This window comes from Myotis myotis, unplaced genomic scaffold (genome assembly GCF_014108235.1).
Source record: "Myotis myotis isolate mMyoMyo1 unplaced genomic scaffold, mMyoMyo1.p scaffold_m19_p_17, whole genome shotgun sequence".
NCBI lineage: Eukaryota > Metazoa > Chordata > Mammalia > Chiroptera > Vespertilionidae > Myotis > Myotis myotis.
The window spans coordinates 11,276,269-11,290,734 of NW_023416321.1; the positions used below are offsets into that span (position 1 = coordinate 11,276,269).

The following is a 14,466-nucleotide window of genomic DNA, read 5'->3' on the forward strand; positions in this document are numbered from 1 at the left end:
TCTTCCAATAAGGGGGGTGGCAAAGCAATCCACCACTAGCGCTCTGTGCCAGGTGGAGTGGGAGTCCCATCTTATCAGCTCATCACATTCCAGACATTCCCCCCAGTGCGGGAGGGGTGGCCAGAGAGGAGAGTGCTGCTCTCAATTTGCTGGTTTCTCCCTAGTTCAGAACCAGGCCACCGACTCAGTTCCCTCCATGGACCGCCCAGGCCCTTGTACTTTGGACTCATGTCTAAATCCCTACTCTTTCCTTTCCTGGTCTGTTCTGTTCTTCTTTTCCCTCCATTTTCTCTTTGCTCTCTGGGCCCTCTCCTCTCTGTCACCCCTAGAATTTGTGGTAGGAAGTGGGGGGACCAGGCCAGGGTTCTCGGCCAGGACTTTTGTCTGTATTCTAGGCATCCAAGAACTCTGGGTTTGGTCTGCCCCCAATTCGGCATCACCGTCCTGTGCATCGTGCACGAGTCCAGATTTGCCCTCTCTGGCCATGGGCTCCTCCCACCCCCTGGAGCCCTGAGGTCCTGGGGTCCAAGTCAATGACCTCTAAGGCCCTCACAGGCTGGTGGTCTGGGTCCTACCTGGAGAAAGTTTCCCAAAGTCTTCTTCCAAATGGCACAGGGTGAGAAGCAAGGGCCAGCTCCTCCACCTGCCTCCCCCCTCTATGAGCCCTGAGCCCCCTTCCTCTCTGGCTGCAGGAGGGGCTGTCTGCCCACCTTCTTTACATAGAAACTGTGGATCTTGGGCCCAGTACGTGGACAAAGCTGTCTTGTTCCCAAAGCACATATGGGCACATTGTTTTGCCCTCTGGCCACCTCCCAAGTCCTGACCATAGAGAGGTGGCTGAAGAAGGGCTGGGCTCCAGGAAGCTTGAGTTCTAATTCTGACTCAGCCACTAACTTGCTGTGTGACCTGAAGTTAGTCATTATCTTGATCTGAGTCGCAGGGCCCCTGAGAAATGGCAGGAATAGACTGCTGGCCTCCAGCCAAAGGGAGCTACCCTCTGATTCCCTAGGCTAGACTGAGATCAGGAACCGGACAGGGATCTCTCGATCACATCTGTTCAGCCCTACAATGGAAGCCCCAGACAGAGCACTAAGGCCAGAACAAAACATTAAGAGAACTGTAAAGGAAGAAATAAAACTGTCAATACTTAAGTGGCATAAGGGTACACAGAGAAAATCCAAAAAAGATATAAACGATTCGAACAAATGAGTGGCTTTCTGGTGCCGAGCTTGCCTGGGCAGGGTAGGGTGGGTGGCAGTTAGGTGAGGGGTGTCATGAGCATCTGTGTTTCCAACCATGAACAAGCTGTCAGCACACGGGTGACTTGGTGTGGCTATGTCAGCCGTGTCAATGTGTTATGCCATCTCGTACCAACCTGGCTACTGGAATCCCCAGAAATAAAATGAAATACTCACCCTGACCAGTTTGGCTCAGTGGATAGAATGTCGGCCCGTGGACTAAAGGGTCCCAGGTTCGATTCTGGTCAAGGGCATGTACCTTGGTTGTGGGCTCTACCCTCGGTAGGGGGTGTGCAGGAGGCAGCTGATTGGTGTTTCTAACTCTCTATCCCTCTCCTTTCCTCTCTGTAAAATCAAGAAAATTAAAAAAAAAAAAAATGAAATATTCAAGGCTCTCCAACACAGATGATGGCTACATTGACCTTCAGTTTAAGAAAAGCCCTCCTAAGATCCCCTATAAAGCCATGGTGCTTGCTACAGTGCTATGTGTGTGTTTTTTAAAAATGTTTTTATTGATGTTTTAGAGAGAGAGAGAAACAGGGATGAGGGAGAAACACCCATCAGCTACCTCCAGCATGCCTCCCACTGGGGGTTGAGCCTGCACCTCAGGCATGTGCCCTGACCAGAATCCAGCTGTGACCTTTGGATGCATGGGATGACGCTCAACCAACACCGGCCAGGGCTACAGTGCTGTCTTTGATTGGCACCTTTCTCATTATCCTAGGCTCCCTCCTGCTGGCAGGTTATATCTGCAAAGCGTTTCACCCTCAGCCACGTGACCCAAGCCCAAGTCATTGCTGCGGCTGCTGAGGGAGGTATCTGCCATCAGAAGCTCATCATCCTGGACCACTGTCCTTAGGCCAGCGAGGGGGCCGCCAGACACATCAGGAACCGCATCATCCAGGTTAACCCAGGACCTGGCAAGCACTTCATCCTGGGGCTGCCCCCTGGAGCACCCCATTGATTGTGAATCAAGTACCCTAAGAACGGAGACCTGTCCAAATATGGGAAGACCTTCAACATGGAGGAGTACTTCCTCGAGAGTCACCAGTCCTTCCTGTGGAACAGCTTCCTCCAGCACACTGACATCCACCCAGGAAACGCCACATCCTGGGCGGGCGTGCAGCTGGCCTGCAGGCCGGGAGCGACGCTTCTGAGGACAAGACTGAGGCTGCAGGTGGGACTGAGCTGTTTGTCGGAGGCATCGGCCCCGACCCGTTGCTTTCACTGAGCCGGGCTCCAGTCTGGCGTCCAGGACCCGTGTGGAGAACACCATACTGGCCAATGCTAGGTTCTTCGATGGAGATCTCTCCAAGATGCCACGATGGCCCTGGCATGGGCGCTGTCACGGATGCGAGAGGTGATAATCCTTATCGTAAGGATTACAAGGCTCCCAAGGCTTTTGCTCTGTACAAAGCCATCGAGGAGGGCGCGAACCATATGTGGACCGTGTCTACCTTCCAGGACCATCCCGCACCATGTTTGTGTGCGATGAGGATGCCACCCTGGAGCTGAAAGTGAAGGCTGTCAAGTGCGGTCAAATCTCAGTTCTCAGAAGCCTCCTACCTCGAACAATTCGGCTCTCAACCAAGTGGCTCATGGGAAAAATGTCTCGGTTGTGGAACAAAACTTTGGTTTTTGAACCTGACAACCCTTTCATGCTGATACCTCAGCAGGACAAAAAGTGTATCTCAGACAACAAAGGAGAGAACGCTTTTGTTGCTGGCAAAAAATCGACAATTAGCACAATTTTAAAACATAAAGTGGCCATCAAGGGTGCTAATGTTGCTAAGGGTGTGAAAGTGCTCACAAAGCAACAATCACAGGCAGTGGAATAGGTAGAAAAATTGTTGTTGATTCGGATAAACAAAAAGCAGGTAGCTGGTGATAGCATTTCAGAGGCAGTGATATATGAAAAATGTGTTTAAGGCTAGTAGGGGGTGGATCGATAAATTTAAGAAGTGCTAATTTATAGAGAAAACAGTACATTAGACATGTATTGTATACTAGGGGCCCAGTGCACAAATTCGTGCACAGGTGGGGTCCGGCAGGCCCACCCCAATGGGGGCCCATTGGGCCCGGCCGGCGGGGGGGAGGGGCTGTGGGAGGTTGGCTGGCTGGCCCTGCCCCAGATTGGGGGGGGGGGGGGTGGGGGGAGGCTGATTGGGGCCCGGATCAGGCTGGTTGGCTGCCACTGTGCGTCATCGCCATCGGTCATTCTGGTCGTTCTGGTCATTCCGCCATTCCGGTCACTGGGCTTTTATATATAAAGATAAGAAAAGTTAAAGCAGGGAATCATTTGGGGGTCTGCAACAGATTAATTCAATTTACATTATTTCTAGTGGGAAGAAATAATTCAGTTTTCGAACAAATCGCTTCTCGAACAGCCTTCCCAAATGAATTTAGTTCAAGAACCAAGGTTCCAGTGTATTTCAAAGGGAGCAGACCAGCCACTCCTGTCCTGTTCATTGGCATCGTGGTGTTCCCGCCTGGATTTTACCACCTGCACATATCGCCTACTGTGCATCCAGAAGTTACCAGGGTTACTCCTACAATGAGTGACAGTCCAGCCTTGATGACTAGCACTCACCTCAGCCCTGAGCAGCTGAGTCAGATGGTTCTGAGCTCAGCTTCAAGATATTGAGCAGAAACTATGGCTAAGGGCTAAGGAATTCTGTGGTTTTCTGTAATTTAACAGAACAATGGCCGATTTTATTAGTCCATCACCCTAAAGATGTTAACTGAGCTTACCATCAGCTAATTAGGGCATGCTCTGCGTTTCATCTCCTGGCCCCGACAAAAAGCTGACAAGTTCTACCACATGAGTCCGTACCATGGGAGAAGAGCAATGTTAATGAGAAGTGCTGAGCATTTTAGGGGTGAGCATTTCTCTTAAATAGTCTTTATTGTCAATTTGTTCTTGTGACAAATGGAAGAATGCAGCACATCAAATTTCTTATTACTAAGTAATTTACTTTGAAAATATCTAAGTATCTTCTCCCCTATGCTCTAAGTCAAGCATGTCAAACTCGCGAGTTTGACATGCCTGCTTCATGTGCTAGTTGGCTAGTGGAAGATCCTGGCAAGATCAAATATTAATGTAGAGACATCTGTACTATGTTTTACTTGCTTTCTTACTAAGAGCAATCAGGAATTTTTTTCAACCTCAGAGCAAGTTTTCAAAATCTGATCTGGTTCACCAATAGGTTGGGCACCATAAAATGTAGGAAATTCTATCATTTTTAGATTAAGATGTTCTGTGTATCATACCTTTAAGGACTAGATTTTTGGCTGTTTTTTTTAAGGAAAATGTAGATAAGTGGTTATTTATAATTTATGACCACATTGTTAGCACCTTGGACTGATGTCATTCTGCTGAAGATCAAAAGATTTGGCCTGAATCCCGAGGGACGCTAGACTGTCTTAGTTTGATTCTGTTCCCTAGCTTGCAAAGGGTGATTTATGTTCAAAAGTAAAATGTCAAAATATTTTTTTAAAAATAATAACTAAGTGAATTTAGCAAGGTCACTAGATAAAAGGTCTGTATAGGAAATCAAATGATCTTCAATATACTACTAATGCACAAATAAGGAAAGGAATTAAAAAGACAACACCATTTATGCACCATAAAAATATCAAATACTTACCCAGAAATAACTTTAACCAAAAAAAGTGCAAGATCACACAATACACAGAAAACTACAAAACATTCTTGAGAGATAATATTAAATATCTACATAATAAAGAGAATATACCATGTTCATGGATTGGGAGATTCAATATTGTAAAGATGTTAATCCTCCCCAAATCAACCTATAGATTCAATGCAATCCCAGCCAAAATTCTAGCAGAAACATGTGTGTGTATATGTGTGTGTATATGTGTGTGTACTGACAGGTTGACAAATTCTAAATTTTGACAAATTTAAAAATTTGTCAAAATTTGTAGTGACAATTGACAAATTCTAAACTTGATATGGAAATGCAAAAGACCAAGAATAGCCAAGACACTCTTGAAGAAGAGTAAGACTGGAGGATTTCTAGCATTAGGCATTAAGACAGCACAGTATCAGTGCAAAGACAGACCAGTAGAACAAAATAGAGAGCCCGAGACAGATCCACACAAACATGGCCTCTTGATTTTTGACACAGATTATACTGCTATGCTGCACTAGGAAAAATAATTTTTTTTTCAATAAATGATGCTGGGTCACTTGGCTATTCATACAGAAAATAGTTATCGTTTTAAAAAATACATTTTTATTAATTTCAGAGAGGAAGAAAGCGATAGAAACATCAATGATCAGATAGAATCATTGATTGGCTGCCTCCTGCACAACCCCCACTGGGGATCAAGCCCACAACTCAGGCATGTGCCCTTGACTGGCATTGAACCTGGGACCCTTCAGTCCGCAGGCTGACGCTCTATCCACTGAGCCAAACCAGCTAGGGCCAGAAAATAGTTATCTTGATCCCTACTTCATACCATACCAGAAATAAATTTCAGACAAATTTAGATCTAAATATAAATGATAAACAACTAGAAGAAAACAGAATATCTTCATGGCTTTGAGGTAAGCAAAGATTTCTTAAACAGACACAAAAAGTACTAACCATAAAGAAAACACACATGATGAATTATTCTCCATTAAAATTAAGAACTTCTGGCCCTGGCCAGGTAGTTGAGTTGGTTAGAGCATGGTCCTGATACATCAAGGTTGTGGGTTTAATCCCCGGTCAGGGCACATACAGAAGTCAACCAATGAATGCATGGATAAGTGGAAAAACAAATCAATGTTTCTCTCTCTAAACAACAACAACAACAAAAAAAAAAAACTAAGGACTTCTGCTTTTCAAAAGTCACCATTAAGAAAGTAAAAGGCAAGATACACAGTTGGTAAAGATATTTGCAATGCAAAGGGTTTGTGTCTGGAATATATAAAGAACTTTATAGATCAACAGGATGGACAAGATGGGCAACCCAACAGAAAACCGGGGAAGGACTTGAACAGGCACCTCACAAAGAAGGCTTTCCAAATGACCTGCAAACCTATGGCAAGGTGTGTGATGTCATCAGTCACCAAGGAAATGCAAAACCTGTAATGAACTAAAATGAAAAAGACGGGCACTGCAAACATTGGCAGGGATGTGAAGCGTGGAGCATCTTGTACCCAGCTGGTGGGAATGTACGTTGGCACAACTTACTTTGGAAAACATCAACTAAAGCTGAACATATCCGATCCCCATGCCCCAGCAATCCCATGTCTGGGCATGTGTCCAACAGGAAAGCAGACAGTATGCTCCTAAAACACACACAAGCATGCTCACCACAGCACCATTGTCAGCAGCCCCAAACTGAAAAAACCAGATGTCCATCAGCCGCAGAAGAGCTAAATAAAGGGCGGCACATTCATCTGTTGGTATACCCTACAGCAACGGGTAGGAGCAGACAGCAGCTACAAGAAACAACACAGATGAACCTCACAAGCTTAACGTTGAACATATGAAAGAGAATCTCATGCCCAGCTGGCATAGCTCAGTGCCAAGTGCCTACCTATGAACCAGGAGGTCACGGTTCAATTCCTAGTCAGGGCACATGCCCGGGTTGTGGGCTCAATACCCAGTGTGGGGCGTGCAGGAGGCAGCCGATCAATGATTCTCTCTCATCATTAATGTTTCTCTCTCTCTCCCTTTCCCTTCCTCTCTGAAATCAATAAAAATATCTTTTAAAAAGAAAGAATCTCACCAGCTTAACGTTGAACAAACGAATGAACACATATTGTATGGTTCTGTTGATAGAAAGCTCAAAAGCAGGGAACACTACCCTATGGTGGTAGAAGTCAGGATGTAGTTCCTTTCCGGGAAAATAGAGATTGGGAGGAGGCACAAGGGGGTGAGGGGGGCTGGAAATACTGTCTTCTTCTGTCTGGGTCTGGTTACACAAATGTGTTCCTTTTGTGAAAACCCACCCACTTTTCTGTCTGTATGTGGCACTTCAACAAAACATTCACGTTAAACAAAATAACGCGGTGGGCCAGACAGACTCATTCACTTGCCCTGAGTCTCACAGCTCTTAAGCAGGCGGTTAAGAGCCCCAGGTTCTTATTCCTGCTTTGTTCCTCCCCCTGGAAGGCCCCTGGGGAGTCATTGTCTCGTTGGGGACTCCGTGTTCCATCTAAGCGGAGCGGGAAGAAAAGACTCCCATTCACTGCGGTGAGAGGCAGCGCTCTGCCTGGGAACACACTTTGCTGGTTCTCTGGACATGAAATGAAGAGAAGTGTGGCTCGGCTAGTAGCCCGGGAATGCTCTGGGTTTCAGGAGAGAGTTCTTGAAGGAAGATGTGGAACAGGGGCGGGGTGTGGAGAAGAGACACCCAGAAAGAGAGGGGGTCTGAGAAGCAGCTAGATGGCAAGGTGGCGGGCCACCAGGGTGAGATAAAAACCTGGCTGGGAGAGCACGGGCCACTGTGTGCTTGAAGATCAGTGGTATCTCATATCCAGGAGGCCGCCTCCCTCCTCCATCACCCCATCTCTCAGGAATGACCCTCCAGGCTCACTGCATTGAGTGGATGGTGTTTAGGGAGGAATGGAAGGAAGGGGGGCTGCATTCCACACCTGGGCTGACCAAGCGCAGGGCCAACAGCCTGCAGGTGAGAGGCAGAGCTAGGAGACTTCAGCAAAAGCTGGAATCCCAGGGAGAGGGGAGCACTCAGGACCCCCAGGGCAGCAGGGGTGGTGCGGGGGAGGGGTTTGGGGGGGGTAAGCTTGAAACCCAGGGATGGTTTGAATGCAAGAGGGGAAGGGGGAGCCTGGAATTTTGGAGAATTCAAGGTCCTGGGTGACCGACCCTTGGGTTTCATGTAAAGTGAGCGGGAGATGTAGGGCCACGCCTCTCAGTGAACTCCCCGAGCCCCTTCTTGGGCTGGTGTAGGGCTGCGGAACCCCAGCCCCTCTCAGCCAGACACCGGGCATGTGGCCAAAGGCAAAGGCCGCTGGAGGAGGCCAAGGACACTCACCTCTCTCACAGTCCAAGGCTGGAAGGAGAGACACTTTCTGAAGCCGCACTCCAGGCCCCTCTTCGGGTGGAAAGACTCTGATCCCCAAAGAGACAAGGAGTTAAATGCAGGCCGCCGGCCCAGGGAGAGAGCTGGCCTTGAGGAACGGGAGCTTGGAGGAGCGAGACTGGAGGCCAGGGGTCTTCAGCTCCCCGGGGCCACTGGGGGAGAGGGACATTTACCTGCCATGTCGTATTTTCCCTCACAAATTGGAACCCCCAACCTCTGCTGGGGGCACACTCTGTGGGATCACACCTCTCCGGGAGTTGTCCGCAGCAGGAACACCGCGAGAGGCAGGGGTTCGGTCTCCCCGTTGCACAGATGAGGCTCCATCACACACCCAGGTGCACAGCTGGGAAACAGGTGGAGGAGGTGGGGCTGCAGAGCCGGGGCAGTGCCCTGGGGGAGCTGGCAGGAGGGCAAGGAGCATCTTTGCTCCCAGTGGCTAAGGAGGCTTCAGGTGTGGGGGTGAGGGGCCACCGGGGTGGACATAGACACCAAGAGAGATAGGACCCTCTTCAATAAGGCCCCTCTCCAAACACTACCTCCTCTAGCAAGCCATCCGGACGCCTTCATCCCGGAGGCTGTCCCCGTCTTCATCCCCACCCCCCACCCTCCCTGAACACAGGCCGCCTGGAGCGGTTTTGTTCTGCCTCTTCCCCACTTCATCCCGACTGACACCCCGAGCTGCAGGGGTGGGGCTCCTCTGGGTTTCCCCAGAGGTGCCCAGGGTGGGTTTTGTGCTGGGTGGGTGCTCACCCGCGTCATGGCTCAACCAGAGAGAGGTCAGCTCCACCTGGAAGACCTCTGGAGGGATCGAGGGAGGGAGTCCTGAGCTCAGGAGGGGGGAGAATCTTCTAGAGACTGGGGACAGAGAGGGGAAAAGAGCTGGGAAGAAGTGCTCTGCCCTCCTACGGTAGCCACACTTCCCGCCACACACCCCGTTCTAGGGTGGACCTGCCCTTGCTGCCCTGGCTGGGAGCCCCTAAAGGTGTGGAAGGACCTGCCTACTCCCCGGACCAGTCCCAGCCGGGGAACCAGGCCGGGGAGAGGAGAGGCCATGACGGGGCAGCGGGCCTGTCCCTTACCGGAGCCCTTACATCCCCACCCACCCCATCCCCAGGCCTGGAGTCTCAGGCCCACAGCCCCTGCCCACCCTGCTGTGAGCAGAATGGAGGCGCTGCGGGAGGAGGTGGGGCAGCTCCCCCACTGTCCTCAGAGGCGGCTGTGGGGCCAGGGTGGCCTTGGGAGAAAGGGGAGCAGATGTTTACCTGGTTGGGAGAGGCTTGGCTGAAGTGCGAGCTTAGCTACTTACACCACACCAAGAGGGAGAGAGACGCAGCTTGCTCCTAGGGCACAGGGGTGGGGTGGGTGTGGGGGTGGGGACTGGAAGGGACAGACAAGGCCCATGGTCTGGGCTCTCACCCCTTCCTCCCTCCCCCACCCCATACCCCTTCTAGGGGGGCAGAACCTGGATTCCTTCCTGCCCCAGCCTGTCCAGAGATGAAAGACAAGGAGAAAGGGGACAGAGAGACACAGGGCGACAGGACCAGGGGGCAGAAGTGAGGTGATGGAGGCAGAAGAAGGGGCAAGGGCGGAAGCTCCAGAAGGGCCGGGGAGGGGGCAGGCCGCCCGCCTGGTATCCCGGCCCAGCGGGAGGGAGCTACGCAGGGCGGGCGGACCCTGTGCGCTGCCCAGAATGTTATCTTGACTTTCTGGGGGCCGCCCCAGCCTCTCTGTGCCCGGGTGGTTCTGGGGGCGTGTCCGAGGGTTGCTGTGCCTGGGACGCCGGACAGCATGCTCTGGGAAGTAGCTGCTTGTCTAGGGAAGGAATGACAGGCCCAGGGCAGCACCCCCACCCTGTCAAGCTCCTTGATTATTTTTTCCTGTCGGCTCTGCCTCCAGGGACAGCTTCCCGCCCAGGATGTGAGGCAGGCTGCAGCTTGTCTGACCCAGCCTGGCCCTGGGGGAGTCCAGCTCCTGGGGGGCTGGATTATCTGAGCCAGGGGAAGGCGGACAGGAGTGATGGCTCCCACCCCCAGCCTGGGAGCCTGGGAGGCCCCCTCCCTGCCCCCAGCTTCCCCATCTCCCCTGGGTGAGCACGCTTGAGCCTTTGGGATGCAGCCAGACTCCTGCCAGGCGGGTGGGCTGTGGGAGGGAGCCGCAGGCAGCGGCTACTGTTCTGCGTCGCCCATCCCCCACGCAGGGGGAGCCAGGCCCCTGCCTCCTCCCGCCTCCCCTCCCTGTGTCCAGGGCCTGCTTGCCTGAGTGAGACAAGAGTAATGGACACAGCCAGGGCCTGACCCGAGGGCCTTGGCTCCAGGCCCAGCGCTAGGAACACAGTCCGTAAATATTTGGGGAGTGAATGGTACCCACCCCTCCACACACAGCTCTTTCCTGCAGCCACGGAGGCTTGTGGAGAGATAGGGGGGTTGGGGCAGGGGGCGGGGGAAGGAGGCCATGACGTCTGTCACTCTGCTTCCGAGCTGGGATCAGCATCAAAGACCTTGGGGTCCAGCCCGCTGGGCCCTCGCCAGGTCTGGACACAGGAACACCACTTCTTCATTACTAAGGGCAGCACCACTGCAGCCTCCCCGCCGCCCCCCCCCCCCCCCTGCCTCTAGTGTCAGTGCAGCCCGGGGACCCCAAGCCTTGTCTTCTGGGCCTTCCGGGACCCCTTTACTTGGTATGGGGATGGAAACAAACCCTGTCTGGCTTTTGGAAAGTTAACAGTGGCCCTCAACCTGCTCTTCTGTGCCCTCCCTGGAGCCCTGTCCACTGGCTGTCACCCTGTCTGAAAGGGCTCAGCTCTGGGTGGGTCCCCCGAAACTCCTTGGGGTTCCCCTTCCCTGCCCCACCAGGAGCCTGGAGGGGACACACCGCCCTCAGCCTTCCCTGATTGTCCTTCTCCCACAGCCTCTGATGGAGACAACAAGGCTCTCTGTTGAAAGAAGTCTGAACAGCCCCCACTCCAGGAAGCTGGGAGTTTGAGGGAACCACCAGCGCCTGCTGCAGGGGGATGGCTGAAGTGGCCCCTGCGCCCACTCCTTGGGCCTTGGGCGAGGCCGTGGAGCCAGGAAGCTAGAGTTGGGGCTGGAAGAAGGCAGGCGGGCCTACTTTTCCAACCCCGCTCCCTGGTCTACAGCTGGATAATTCACCTCATTTCAGGAGCGTCCCTTGGGTCACGGTCCCGTTGTGTAATATCAGGGCAAGTTATCGAAACCCTCTGGGACTCAGTTTCCTCATCTGTAAAGTGGGAATAATAATGGCACCTACTTCATAGGATTGTTCTAAGGATCAGATGAGACGATCCACGCAGGACACGTAGCATGGGAAAAAGTAGAGAGTAAAGTACTCAATAAAGGTGAACCATTGTGACTAAGACATAAGACTTAAAGGCCGAGTTCCCCAGGCTCTCTCAGCCCTGAACTTGCTGTGTTTCTCATGGACCGGGGGAGGAAGGATGTGTGGAAAATAATGCACAGACTCCTGCTTCAACCTGCCTGGCCCCGATCAGGCCAACCTGCTCCCACCCACTGTTACCCTCCCCACTGGGCTCTCACGGGCCCCCAGGTCTGGTGCCACCCCCGCCCCCCCTCCCCCCAGCCTGGGCAGGCTGGTGCCCATCCCACTTCCAGGAAGAGGGACATAAACATAGTTCTGATGGATGAATTCCCTAGCATCCTCTCCGGAAGCACCCGGGTGGTCAGGGCTCCTGTCTGTGGCAGGGATAGAGGCTGGGAGTTCCTGGGCCTTGGGTCATGGAGCTCAGGGAGTGGGGGAAGCACTCCTTCCAGTAAATGTGGAGAGAGGGGGCAGGGTGGTCCCCCCAAGTCCATGTCCAGACCTTGGCCATCCCTGTTGGCACACCTAGTGGGTATGAAGTGATCTCCCGGTGGTTTTGATTTGCATCCTCCTGGCGACTAATGATGTTGATCATCTTTTCAAGGGCCTATTGACCATTTGTATGTCTTCTTCAGAGAAATGTCTATTCAAATGCTTTTTGAACCACCTGCTGGCACCCAGCTGCTAGGCGACCCTCCCCCCTTTCATTCTCCCCAGGCAGCCTGTCTTCCTTCCAAGTGCAGCTCGGGCCAGGCCCTTCCTCTGCTTGAACCTTCAATGGCTCCCCATGGCTTGCAGCCAAACTTGCCAAATTATGCTCTGTGAAGGGTGTTTTGTGAGGGATCTGAAGATGGTTCTGTGGTCAAACTATGGGCCACGTTTGGGGAAATACTGTCCTCATCCTCTCCAGGAGTTTGCCAATGCATGTTGGACCAGAGAAGTCCGAAAACAAACAATCCCCCGTAACCCAGCCTTTCCCAAATGAACCTGACGATAAACCCACACCCTTCCCCTTGCATTTTCTTTTCACAGCTTTATTAGGTATCATTCACATACCATACAACTCACTCATTTACAGTGTACAATTCTGTGGTTGTTAGTATATTCAGAGTTATGCAGCCATCACTACAATCAACTTTAGGACATTTTCATCCCCCCCCCCCCAAAAAAAAACCTATACCCTTTAGCTATCACTTCCAACCCATGCCCCCTCATTTCTCTCTTTCAACCCAGGCAGCTACTAATCGACTTTCTGTTTATATTTGCCTGTCCTAGAGACGTTTCATATGAATGGAATCATACCCTATGCAGCCTTTTGTGAATGGGTTCTTTCATGGTTCATCCATATTGTAATGTGTATCAGTACTTTATTTCGTTTTATGCCCAAATAATAGTCTATTGTGTGAATCTGTACATTTTGCTCATCCATTCATCAGTTCATAGACATTTGGGTTGGTTTTCCTTTTGAGCTATTATAAATAATGTTGCTATAAATATTCATGTCCAAGTTTCTGTGTGGTTACATGTTTTCATTCTTTTGGGTATACACCTGGGAGTGGAATTGCTGGGTCAAACAGTAACTCTATGTTTAACGATTTGAGGAAATTCCAGACTATTTTTTGAAGCAATTGCATCATTTTACATTCCCACCAACAGTGAAGGAGGACTTCAATTTTTCCATGTCTTCACCAACGCGTATCTGAGTTTTTGGTTCTAGTCATCCTTGCGGGTGTGAAGGGGTATCTCCATGTGGTTTTGATTTGCACTTCCGTAGCAATTAGTTGAACATTTTTCATGTGCTTATTGGCCATTTGTTTTTTTGTTTTTTAATATTTTTTTTGTTTTGTTTTTTAATATTTTTTTATTGATTTCAGAGAGGAAGGGAGAAGGAGAGAGAGATAGAAACATCAATGATGAGAAAGAATCAATGATTGGCTGCCTCTTGCACGCCCCACATTGGGGATGGAGCCCACAACCCAGGCATGTGCCCTTGACTGGAATCGAACCCAGGACCCTTCAGTCCTCAGGCCGACACTCTATGCACTGAGCTAAACCAGCTAGGGCACTTATTGGCCATTTGTATGTCTTCTTTGGAAAAATGTCTATGCAGATCCTTTGTCCATTTTTAAACTGGGTCGTTTGTCTTTTTATTATTGAATTGTAAGTGTTCTTTATATATTTTAGGTGCAAATTCCTTATATGATATAGGACCTATAAGTATTTTATTCATTTCTATGGGTTATCTGTGAACTTTTTTGAAGGTGTCCTTTGAAGCACAAATGTTTTTTTAAAAAGTTTCAGTGTCTTCATTCATTCAGAGTGCTATAAAAATTATCCTATATAATAAAAGCCCAGCGACCATAACAGCAGAACAACCAGAACGACCGCTCGACCAGTCACTATGAGGTGCACTGACCACCTCTTGGTCCCTTTCCCCAGCCGGCAGGCTCCCATCGCCCCACAGCAAATGGGGACCTGGGAGGGGGTGGGGGGGGACACAGGCGGTGCCAGGCCAAGGCCCCCGCCCTGCTGGTCTCCCCACACACAGAGGGCAACCCACAGCAGGGGTGGGGCCACAAGTGGGCAGGACAGGCCGACCTCTTAGTCCCTCCTCCCATCCCCACCCCCACCCCGGCCATCAGGCTTCATCGCCCAATGGCAAACTGGGAACCAGGGTAGGTGGCCGTGGGGGGATGGGCCGGCTGCCGGCAGCTGGGGAAGATGGTCCTGATCGCAGGCTAGGCCTAGGGACCGTACCTGCACCCGAGTTTCATGCACTGGGCCTCTAGTAGCTTATAAACAACAGAAATGTATGTTTCTCAGTTCTGGA

The 14,466-nt window shown here is 51.0% G+C and overlaps 2 pseudogenes; both read left to right on the forward strand.

Annotated features, from left to right (window-relative positions):
• Positions 1-1,357: 1,357 nt before the first annotated feature.
• Positions 1,358-3,800, forward strand: LOC118672329 (annotated as a pseudogene).
• LOC118672492 lies at positions 2,062-3,076 on the forward strand (annotated as a pseudogene).
• Positions 3,801-14,466: the final 10,666 nt, after the last annotated feature.